The following is a 12,304-nucleotide window of genomic DNA, read 5'->3' as shown; positions in this document are numbered from 1 at the left end:
GTGTTATGCGTTCGTAACTTGTAATTTCACTGCTATTTCTCACCCTTCAAACCGAAACAGCCATGAAAGCATTGATTTGTGACAGAAACACGAGCAGGACATTAGTACTCCTTCAGGTGGTTTTTGTACAAAGTCTCCTTTTGATAACTAAAATTCTCGAATTACAGTAACTATTAATTCACTAACTTTCAATTGGAGTGCTGCAAACAAACAAATACTAAGAGAGGTATTCATTTGATTAAATTTGTTTTGTCTTCCTTTGGTATAAACTAGACCCGTTACGCCCAAACTCTTGCGTGCTAAAGTAAGCGCTTAAACTTCCAAGATCAAAACATTGTTGATTACTAATAATTGTTTAATTAAACTTCACGGGAAATTTATTAAATTGGAAAATAAATACAATTCTTTCTTACTTTTTACAGAGTTAATAAACATTTACGAGTATATTGTTTTTTTTTTTTTTTGCAATTTATATAAGGTTTTCCCATTAAATAAGCCTCCGTTTTTATCGTGTTCCTCTTTTAGGATAATTGGTAACGGTCGTTCATCCGAGCTTAGCAATCCTTGTTTATTTAATAAAATGGCGGTGTTAATAATATTAATGTTTATTATATTACACTAGATTTTTCAAGTTCTTGATTTTGAAAATTATCCAAGGATTTGGTTTTGTATTTGTTTTTTGTTCATACTCATAATTTATATAATATGTGGTCCAATATTTTTCCCTTGATAGAGACTCATACTCAGTAGTGGTATGTTATTTGTTATGAAGTATAAATTTCCATAGTGCTGTTCATTTCTATAGGCGACGGTTACTACTTTCCATCAGGTAGGTCATCAATTCATTCGGCATTCTAAGTTTCGTAAAAAAAAAAACGAGAATTTAAGTCTATCTCTCATTACTAATACTTGTAAATTAACAATGATATTAAAATCGTTAGTGCCAATTTATATTTAAAGTCTCTTAGTATGAAATATCCAATAACGGTTTTAATCAAAATATATTTCAAACGTAATTACGCAGAATGATGTTTTTAAAAACTAATTATTTTGTAATTTCACTTGACGATAATAAACAAACTGACGGCGTATCCGATGGAAATTAGTAGATAACCATCGTATATAACCATGCTGCGAGGTATTTGATATGCTTTATCAGTGTTAGCAAACACTATGTGTAGAATACATTGTTTAAAGAAAAAGCACTAGTATTACCAAAGTTTGAAGCAAAATTTTCAATTTTACCTCACCTTAAACAACGCAGTATGTTGAGATTTTGCATAAAGGAATGAAATCACATAAAGCACATGTAATAGCAACCCTGCCACCCCTAGATATAAGACGTAACGACCGAATTAAAGTTTACGATCAGCTGTACATTGTAGATTTGTAGTCGTTGAAAATAGCGTTACCAGATTATAGTGATCCAAATAGAATAATCTCATACGTCAGTCCTAGTAAAGGTAATTTATTAACTGAAAATTGTATCCATATTATCATTATTATATAGGTAAATTTTGATTTGCAAAAACAGCGGCCTCTATCGTTAAAAATTCATGTAAGATCAGAATGGAAGTAAAATATATCGATTGCAAAACAATTATTTAAATTGTGTTCCACAAAAAGATTCCGATTGTGGTAAAACTAGTTATTTTGGTTTAAAAACTAAATTACTGAATCGATTTTGATAAAATTTATATGGGACCAATTCCAAATCGGTTTACAATTGACGAAGTTATGAGGTGACAAACATAAAATAATACAACCGAATTGTAAGTCTCTTTTTGAGGTTGATGGAAAACAAACCTAAAAATACAGTTGTATTAAGAACTCTCTCCATTATTATTTCAAATATTTTTGGATTTATAGACGAACGTTACATTAATTTACGAAACTAATTATGGCCATAAATCTTACAAAAATATAGACAACGAAATCGACTTACGTTCCACTTTTTAAGCGTCTATTTCATATTCCCAATTCTGCTCTATTACCACCATCGCCATTATTAAAAATACTCGTTCATTAAAATGCAAGTCACATTTACAATTTCCCATTCAAGTAAATTGTTGAGGCTTTTCTGGTCGTTTATTTGTTAACCGTTGGTGCTGTAGTGCCGGCAACCGGACCCCTCGCGTGCGTCACCAATATCTAACGTTACTTCCGAACCAGCTCCTATCACTGATTTTTCCTAATGAATTGTTAGTTTGAGAATATTTAAAATGCATAATTAAGTTTGGAAATTCACAGTTTTTACTATTATTATCAATGTGAAAGTAAGTTTGCTTATTACATCTCAGTGCCTTAACAGCCGAACCAATCACTGTCAAAATTTGTTATACACATACTACATGGAATGGGAAAGTCAGTTCACATAGCCCAGCCATACAAGCAAAGTCGCAGTTAAAAGCTAGGTTAATTGTAAAATTATTGCTCTTGCAACTACATTCTTGAGGTTTTCTTACAAAAGATATGTTAAATGTTAAATGTCTAATGTAAATTTCGTAATAATTCTTGATACTGCTTTTAACTTATAAGTTGTTACTTGTAGATACGAGTATTATAAACTACCAACAGAATAGACTTCTTTCATCATCATTATATTTGCCCTTAACTGTCCACTGTTGAACATAAGCCATAATCCACCGTGGAGGGTTTTGCCGATAGTTGCCACGCTTGGCAGGCGGATTCACAACCGCAGTCAGGCTTTGGAGATGGTTTAAGAATGACGCTGCTGTCTATCCTTCGTCCTACCTTAGTCGCCTCTTCCGACATCCACGGGAAAGGAAATGGTGACCTATTCTATGCCCGGACCACACTGTAATGATGAGTTGTTGGTTGTGTAAGATTTTAAACTACTATCACAGTAAAGACTTCTTTACTTTGGTTATATTAGTATGTAAGTATGTTATTTGTATAACTGTATACCCATTTTTATGGTTGTATTCTCGATATGTATTATACATTGAATATCTTTCTGAATAACCGGGACTTCCTTGTAGGTTTCTTAAAAAAGGTAAAGTAAATATTGATTTGGGTTTCAAATATTTTCATAGTTGATGTGAATTCGTTCTTTATCCTTATGTTTCGGTTCTCGGGTCATCGATATTTAATGTTAGTTTTTGTCACTATTTTTACCTAATAAGTCGATATACGACGAACTTGAGAACATTATAGTAGAAGATTAGATAGAAGGAAGGAGAGAAAGGGGGAGATTAAAATATAGTTACATCGGGCAGATCAAGAAAAAAGTTGGTGTTGAGTCGTATCAAGAGGTGAAGAGATTCGCTGAAAATCGTAATGAGTGGCAAGAAGTCCACTGACAAGAACGCAGCTCTTAAATAGGAAAAAAAAATCGATACAGTTCTCAAGATATACGGCTATTTTACACATGTTGTTTTCGGGACTTCGTTCTTGTGGACTTCATATGAAAATGCCTTGTAATGTCTATTGATAAGCAAATAGTAATTTTTAACTTCAGATTAAACAAATGCTTCGCTAAAAACAAATTTTTAAACTTGTCTTTCGGTAATTAAGCGACCGAAATCACGTGACATCCCCTTTGTTCTTAGATGTGTTTTATTCTGTTTTCCCAATGGCTTGTGTGGTACACCGGAGATACATTATTATGCTACTTTGGAAATTTAAGAAACCCCTTCTCAATTCTAATTATTATTCTTGCCAACATATGCCAAAGGATAAACAAGCTGAAGTGGCAATGAGCTAGTCATATAGCTCAATGAACTGACAACCGATGAGGAAGAAAGGTTCTTGAGTGTCAATCCAGTACGGACAAACGCAGTGTAGGACAACCCCTCCTACTTGATGGAGGGACGACCTCAAATGCATTGCAGGGAGTCAGTGGATGCAGGTGGCTCAGGACCGTCCCTTAAGGCAATTTATGGGGGAAGCTTAGGTCCAGCAGTGGACGGATAATGGCTGAAATGATGATAATGATATATATTTATATATACATGTATATTTATTTATTAAACTTTACACACCTAGAATATAACTATATATTAACTATAAACCTAGAGTAAATGGCGGATTTAATACTATATGGCGTTGTCGACCGTAGACGGAAAAAACAAAATATAATTGACGGTGCAACGCGATGAGCATATAAATAGAAAAAGAAATATATATCTATATGTATATATAACATAAAAAGCATATAGCTCGCCGCAACTCTACGGTATATACACTATACTGTAACTTCACTGCACTGTTTCTTTAACATTGTAATCTTTTTAGTGAACAATACACTCGGCGCCTGGGGGTCGACGCCCGTCCGGCCACCCCATATTACCGTGACCGACATTATTATTATTTATCCATACAGCCTTGATATTATACGATTATAAACGAGCAGTTTTGATCTTTAAGCGCTTTAAGTTTACAGTTTAAATTACAACTAGTCGTTATTTCGCGACTTCGTCATGCGAACCCATTACCTTTTGGTGGAAATTTTCAATCGACTTCAAAAAGCGATGCTCAATTCGATTGTAATAATACCTTACCTGATGTAGGTGGTTTAGGTTTCCTTTCCTTATGGCAGTCTATGGGAGAGGCCTATGTTCAGCAGTGGACAGATCATGATGATACAGTAACTATGGTAACGGTTAATTTAGTTCACAAAAAACTAAAATTGAATTAAAGTTTTCGTTGAAAGAGTGATGATTTCTAACGAAACGTAAACTTTGTCGCCCTTCCCCTTCTACGGTTTAAGTTAGAATTTAAAACAGTTGTTATTTTGCTTAATTTCGTAGTCTGGGCAGATCTAAATTTTATTAAGAAAATAGTTGCTTTTGTCTGGGACTTAATTTTGTATTAAACTTTTTGCTTAAAACTAGGAAAGTTTTATTTGGTGGCTTATTACTTTTGTACAGGGTTTCAGCCGACTTCAAAAAGAAGAGGATTCTTAATTCCGTCATATATAGGTACTATTGTTAACTTCATTAGTTGACATAATTTTATCAATTCTAAATAGACTTGAAAAATTCTTTTTTATCTGATTGTATATTCTTACTTGTTATTGGTCTCGTAGAAATTTAATCAAAATCAATCCAGTAGTTTGGTTTTTAAATCTTTGTCAGTAGGTTGCTACGCTTTGTTGGCGGCACCAATAAGAACGTCAAATTACATATATTCACACCTTTTTTTTTTTAATAATATGGTAGACTTTTAACATATTCCTTATTGGACCTCACTTACTTACTTAATCAATAAATACATAATCAATGTCTCAAACAGAGTAACTATATATACATATATATATATATATATATATATATATATATATATATATATATATATATATATATATATATATATATATATCCAATAAGGACTATGTTAAAAGTGTTACCCAAAAAATAATATTGGATAACAGACTAACATATTCCCAAATAGATATCCGACCGATATCGACGATATCGAAATTGGTGATACCCTTTTTCCGCCATCTGTGTCCAGAGGAACCCAATATATAGATATCGGATCGGTATTCATATTACGCATGCCTACATATTAATGCACATGAAATACATATAAAGACTCTCTCATCACTTTCTCGAAATATCTACTGGCAGTATCTGGATACTTTAATTCCCTGTATACCAGACTGAAATTGTATTTATCTGTCTGAATTCCCAGAACGTAGGTAAAACTACTGCACGAATATCGATCAGGTTTAGCGTTTATACAGTCTAGTCTACATAGTTCGAGATACCATTTTCACTATATTTTACAACTGAACGCGTACAATCGTCGTGCTAGTTTGCGATCTGGATTAAACATATTCTATGTTGTACACTTAGATTATATAGGTAGAGTATCGAGCCTCAAAAACAGGACAACTTTTTGTCAGCTAATTGTTAAAATAGCGGATTCATTTATATATATATATATATATATATATATATATATATATATATATATATATATATATATATATATATATATAAAATTCTCGTGTCACGGTGCTTGTTACCAAACTCCTCCGCAACGGCTTTACCGATTTTCATGAAATTTTGTGTGCATATTCGGTAGGTCTGAGAATCGGCCAACATCTATTTTTTATACCCCTCAATGATAAGGGTGACCCACCCCTAAAATTTTTTTTTATATTTTTTCGCAATATTTTTAATTGTGTTTTAAATATGATTTAGCATTGAAAAATACATACAACTTTAAGTTTTCATCGTTTTACGATCAACCCCTGTATTTTAATCGCGATTTTTATATTTCGCAATAAGTGGTAAAACAACGTTTACGGGGTCAGCTAGTCTAATATATAAAATTCTCGTGTCGCGGTGTTTGTTACCAAACTCCTCCGAAAGGACTTTACCGATTTTTACGCAATTTTGTGTGCATATTGGGTAGGTCTGAGAATCGGCCAACATCTATTTTTCATACCCGTCAATGATAATAATATTAAATATAATAATATATTTTTTTTAATTTTTTAAACAATTTTTTATTTTTATTTTATTATGATTTAGCAGTGAAAAATACATACAAATTCAAATTCTCACGCTTTTACGATCAACCCCTGTTGTTTAATAATGTATTAAAACTAAGTTGAAACATGATTAAACTATTACCTATCTAGAAATTTACAAAACATACATTAAGTTCGTTAACCACATATTAACGAACTTATCAAAACTTGGAAATTCTCAAAAGAGATTCATAATTATAATGGTAAGTATTCATTAGGAAGGCTTTTTGAAAATTCCCGTGGGAAAATGGGTGCCACGTAGGCGGGCGTGTACCTACCTTTGCCTGATTTAAAACCGCGTATTTTGCAACAAACCTCATTACTTAATGATAACCTGCAACATCTATATTTTGAATAATTAAACTTCTTTCAATTTAATTTACAGGGAGACGTGTAGTTTTACACTGCGTTTGTGTATACAGGGTCGCCAGTCAGCCATGTTTTTTCTCATTTATTAGTGATCCGGTTCGGGTTCGCACGGGTAGTTAGAATTTTCGAAAATAATATACGGCCTAAGTAACATAGGCCTATAGGCTGATAATGTAGTTTTCTAAAATAAATTTTTTAATGAAAGAAACAAAAAATCGAATTTTCCTCTTACATTAAATACATTCGGTGTTATTGATACTTCGCGCTCAATAGTATGACACGATTGACAGTTAACATTCTGGCAGTTATCGATATAAAAGAACTGTGCTGAGTAAGGTATCTGGGGTCGAAGTTAATCTAACAATCAGTGTTGATTTTTTCTTGTAATTCTTCTTACACTCACTAGTACACACAAACACACACACACACGCTTTTGTACTCTATCATTATTAGAATAATCAGAATTATAAAATAATGTATAGTTAACGTTAGATAGTTTATTTTTAGTATGTTATTTACTATACAGGATTTTTTAATTCAGCCATCATACACATTTCCACAATACATACACTGAGAAAAAAAAATTCATTCGTATTTTACGTTTCAGTATTATATTTTATAGTAGGTATTTGTTTGGATCCTTTTTCGTAAAATCGCGTTTATTTTTAAATGACTAGTTATTTTTTTCTCGTTAATCCTTTTTGTCATAGTATCTATCCACATCATTATTTCTGAGAAACTCGTAATTAATCTGTCGAGTTTGATGTTTTGTGTTTAGCAGCTTATCTTTCTTAGAAACGCGTGAAACTTAGACATGTTTATAATGTCGATATTTAATTATGAACGCTATCAGAAAAGACTTGTATAATGTCTTTGATGATTTTTTTTTTATTAATGAAAATGTAGAACTGTGTTATAAATTAATTAGTTGGATATGACGGCGGGAAATTGTCTGGTAACACGGCCAGCCAATATGATTTTTTTTTTTATACTACTTAGAATGGCAAACAAGCTGACGGCCCACCTGATGGAAAGTGGTAACCGTCGCCTATAGACATGAGCAGTACCATGGACATAATAGAGTATACTGCTTCGCCCATGATACCCCCCATGCGTTGCCATTCCTCAGGATTTAGGTGTTATTCCTCTGTACCCAGTAAATTCACGCCATATCCCACCCTTCAAACCGAAACACAGTTATGCAAACACAACTGCTTCACGGTTGTAACACGAATGGGACAGAGGTACCCAAGCAATCGACTTTTGTACAAAGTCTCCCTCTGGTGATTGTGTGATCTGATGACTGTGATCTCTGATTGCTTGGAATTAATTACAATAACAACTGTTATGACTCATTTTGCATTCAAATTTCCAAAAATGTATAAAAAAGACTTATCTAACAATTTGAATATTGTTTTGTTTCAGGTAAGTACTCCGCGGAAGCCAAGAGACTTGTTATAAAGGCATGAAGTGAAAAGCAGTTGTGGTTATAGGTAAATTATTTAATTTTACAAGAACACACATTATAATGCACTTATTGCAGGTTGGTAACGGCTACCGGCGGAAACAGTGGTGTTGCCATATAAAAAGTTGCCATATATAATTGTGACTTAGATACTTGTTATAAAGGCAGAGTCATGAATGATGAATAATTATCTAGCCAAATGTAAGATAATTTCTCCTGTCGGAACCCTATATCGTCAAATTGATAATAAATATTACACTAGTGCGTTTTGCTCCACAAAGTCAAACTGTATTTCACAAAAAAAACGGATTTTAATTGTAGTAAAACCAGTAATTTTGATTTAAAAACTAAATTAGTAAACCGATTTTGATAAAATTTCTGTGGGACAAATCTGTAATTATTTCCTTTTAGATAAATAAGAATTTCCAAATCTGTTTACAATTGATGGAGTTATGATGTTATAAATGGCAGGAATGGCATCGCATGGGGGGTATCATGGGCGAAACAGTATACTCTGTTATGTCCATGGTACTGCTCATGTCTATAGGCGACGGTTACCACTCTCCATCAGGTGGGCCGTCAGCTTGTTTGCCGTTCTAAGTAGTATATATATATATATATATATATATATATATATATATATATATATATATATATATATATATATATATATATATATATATATATATATATATATATATATATATATAGAACTTCTTTTTGAACTCTGTTGAAGAGTGATTTCAATCATAAATACACATGCACACATTTATGTTCATAGACATATTTCATATATACTTTACAATGAAAATATTTGAACAACTGGTAGACACGCTATGCAAGTTTCAAAATGCATTATCTACAATTTATCATGATGAACTCTCCACTGCTGCACATAGGCCTACCTGTATTTGGGGGTATTACTAGTAGCTGCCATGCTTGGGTTTGCAACCTCAGTTAGGTTTTGGTGGTGTTTTAAGGCGGACGCTGCTGCCCATTCCTTTACCATTAATCCCCTTAGTAGATTCTTGTGACACCTTCGAGAAAGAAACGGATAGCTCAACCTATAATGGGACCCCACGACAATTTATAAGTGTCTACAAGTAAATAGATAGTAATATAGTATGTATTTTTCTACTCAGCAAAAAATGGGATTTTCATTTGTCATAAATATACTTTTACTGCAAACCGACATAGCTACCATCGGATAATTGAATTCAATGTGCGTAAAAAATCGTATAAAAATTCAACAACAATTACCCCGCCGTGAGCGACCATTACCGAATGAGATCCATCATGGGGGTAATTAGGGCTGTACGCTAATCTCACACGTATTGCCACGTGTGGTTAGGTGCTTTATTTTATTATTCTTCAAATTACCCGACGATTATGGCCGGTAGGTTCTCTCTGACCATTAAAACAGTACTAAATTCTTTCTGTTTCCTGTGCTTGATTATTGAGGATTATCCTTATTGGTCGGATTCCCTTGAGTTTTCCTAAACAACCTTTTGAGAGAATAAATGAGGTAAGGTATGTTGCTTGGCGTAAATGAGGTTTTGGATTAGATTCTCGACTTTACTTGAACAAACTTTGCAATTTTCTCGACTTTCCTTCAAATTCTCATAAAACTGGGTAACCTTGCTTCAAGACCACAACAGACAAATTATCATTATCCTAGTTGTCTAAAGACCGTAAGTTATATACTTTTTCTCAAAGATGCTTGGAAATGTGAGCATTATTTTGACAATCTTCTTTGAGATAAATCAAAATTGCCGTACTGACTAGATACATGCGGGCAGCGGCCGGCAAAAGTTTAATAAAAATCCATATCTGTCGTGTTTTACGGCCAGATAAATTACTATGTAAACTTATATCTGTCCTGTAATTTAAAAATGGAATGATCTTTTACTTCGAAACATGGCTACCAAGGAGGTAACTAATAAAAGGTTTTATTTTAATTTCGAACTGGAAAAATTATTATTGTTCGTTATTCGTCATTGAATTTAAAAAGTAAAATTGTGTTTTTGATTTTCGCGCATTGTTTGAGAAAACTACTATACAAGCCTTGGCTACAACTAGGCATTGATGGACTCACGTATGTGTGCCTCGGCAACGCCTCGGCCCACATTTGCACGTTCGTCCATCAATGCCTCAGTTACTGGCCGCTGCAGTAATGTACTATTTCATTACTTGCAGATAGCAACTGAATATAAAACATCAAATTTCGTGTAGAACTTAATGTTTTGTCAGACATATAGACGCACCTAAAAAATGCAGGCAAATTGTAAAACTCTTTTGAATGTTTTTTTTTTTTTCTTTAGATCATTATAAAAGGAAGGTCTTGATATATTTTATATTTAAAATACAATTTAGTTTTTGCAAATTTTTCATCTTTTTATAAAATCTTTGCTCAAACACGCTCAATTAAATGCATCACTACTAAAATTTTCTACTTACGCGATAGATATTCCCTAATAAAGGCCTGAAGTTTTTTCATTAACGCCTAGACTTCTAGAGGCATGCAGAATGGAGCACGTTTTACTGCATTGAAACATTTCTAAAGAGCTTCTACTCTACGGTTCATTATTACAGCGGTAGTAGCTGCAATTCCAGACAAAAGACATTTGGAAATTAAAAACTGCGACCTGGGTATGGAGGTTATTTACTTTTTTGTAAAATATGTCTAGTATGCCAGTACTTAATAGCCTTATTTGAATTTAAGTGGACTTTTTTTGTTTTTATAAATTAAATGGACCAGTGTGCTGAATTGTTAGGTAGTTTTTAATTCGAATGTGCGATATGACATCCAAATCTTTAAAATAATTGTTTTATGTGTCCAAAACAAACATGTGGGTCGAAAAATTAAAATTTTATTCAAACTGTTTTTTTGGGAAAGATCTTCAGAATCAGACATATCTGTATGATGTTCTAAGTAGTGTATGACGTATATTCTATGTGTCTACAAGGATAAGTAAATAAATTTGATACTCTGTAATACCGACAGATTTGAGACGATGCCATCGAAATATTGGATTTAATTTAAGTAATCCTTTGCCTATATAATGCATACTGAATATAAGATTACTTGTAACAAGATGCTCGTTTTTTTGTATAAAACCCATTGATTGTTTAAAAGAGGAAAAGCGAAAAAAGATTTAAAAAAAAATCCCAAAACAAATAATTATATACAATTTGTTTGCGACATTTTCAGTGTTATATGTAATTGTATCTTCAGTTAGATCTTCATCATCATCATTTAAATCCATTCATATTCACTGCAAAGCAGATTTGTAGGCTGGTCATGAAACTGTCACAAGAAACTATGCCAAACTATCTGTTATCTATCTCCATCGATTTCCTGCTGGCACATTTGAGGTCATTATTCGCATCTAGTTCTAGCCTGTGGTCATTCAACACTCCGTTCCCGTCGAATGAGGACTAGTAGGCCTATTGGTAGGAATATATTTTGATGGGTAGATTTCAACGCGGTTCTTTCTGGATACCATCACGGTTAATTCTTGTTGAATTCATCCTGATGGGCTAACTGACCTGCTTTTATCCTAACCTGTTATCTCTTACTGATGTCCTGCTATCGTAAACCAATATCGCAGGCGGATAACCCCGCTTTATTATTTCATTATCATTCTTATAAAAATATTAAGTTTTGCTTTCGATTACGTCTTATCTTGTTATCGGGTTTTTTAAAAGATGGAAAAAGAGAATCCTTTTCAATTCCAGGATTTTATAAGCTCGACTGAGCGAACAAAGCATAATATTTTAATGCCAGAGAAGGAATCCCCAACATTAACTCTCATACTAAGAGCCACGGTAATAGAAACCTAGTAACCTCTTGTGAGGAGAGACTCATTACTGGAAGGGAGATTTTAATTGGTCGTGGATAAGTGATTTGGCAAGGCTCTATCTTGTATACATTGTGATTAACTACTACTTGATCTTTTCCTGTT

The 12,304-nt window shown here is 33.1% G+C and overlaps 1 protein-coding gene across 8 annotated transcripts in view; it reads left to right on the top strand.

Moving 5' to 3' along the window:
* Positions 1-12,304, top strand: part of LOC113518482 (protein lin-10-like) — a 209,203-nt gene that overhangs the window by 91,020 nt on the left and 105,879 nt on the right. The gene's annotated exons all lie outside the window — the stretch shown is intronic.

The sequence above is a fragment of the Galleria mellonella genome, unplaced genomic scaffold, assembly GCF_026898425.1.
Source record: "Galleria mellonella isolate WM207_F2 unplaced genomic scaffold, CSIRO_AGI_GalMel_v1 utg171, whole genome shotgun sequence".
Taxonomy (NCBI): Eukaryota; Metazoa; Arthropoda; class Insecta; order Lepidoptera; family Pyralidae; genus Galleria; species Galleria mellonella.
This window is presented reverse-complemented; position numbering and strand designations above follow the sequence as displayed.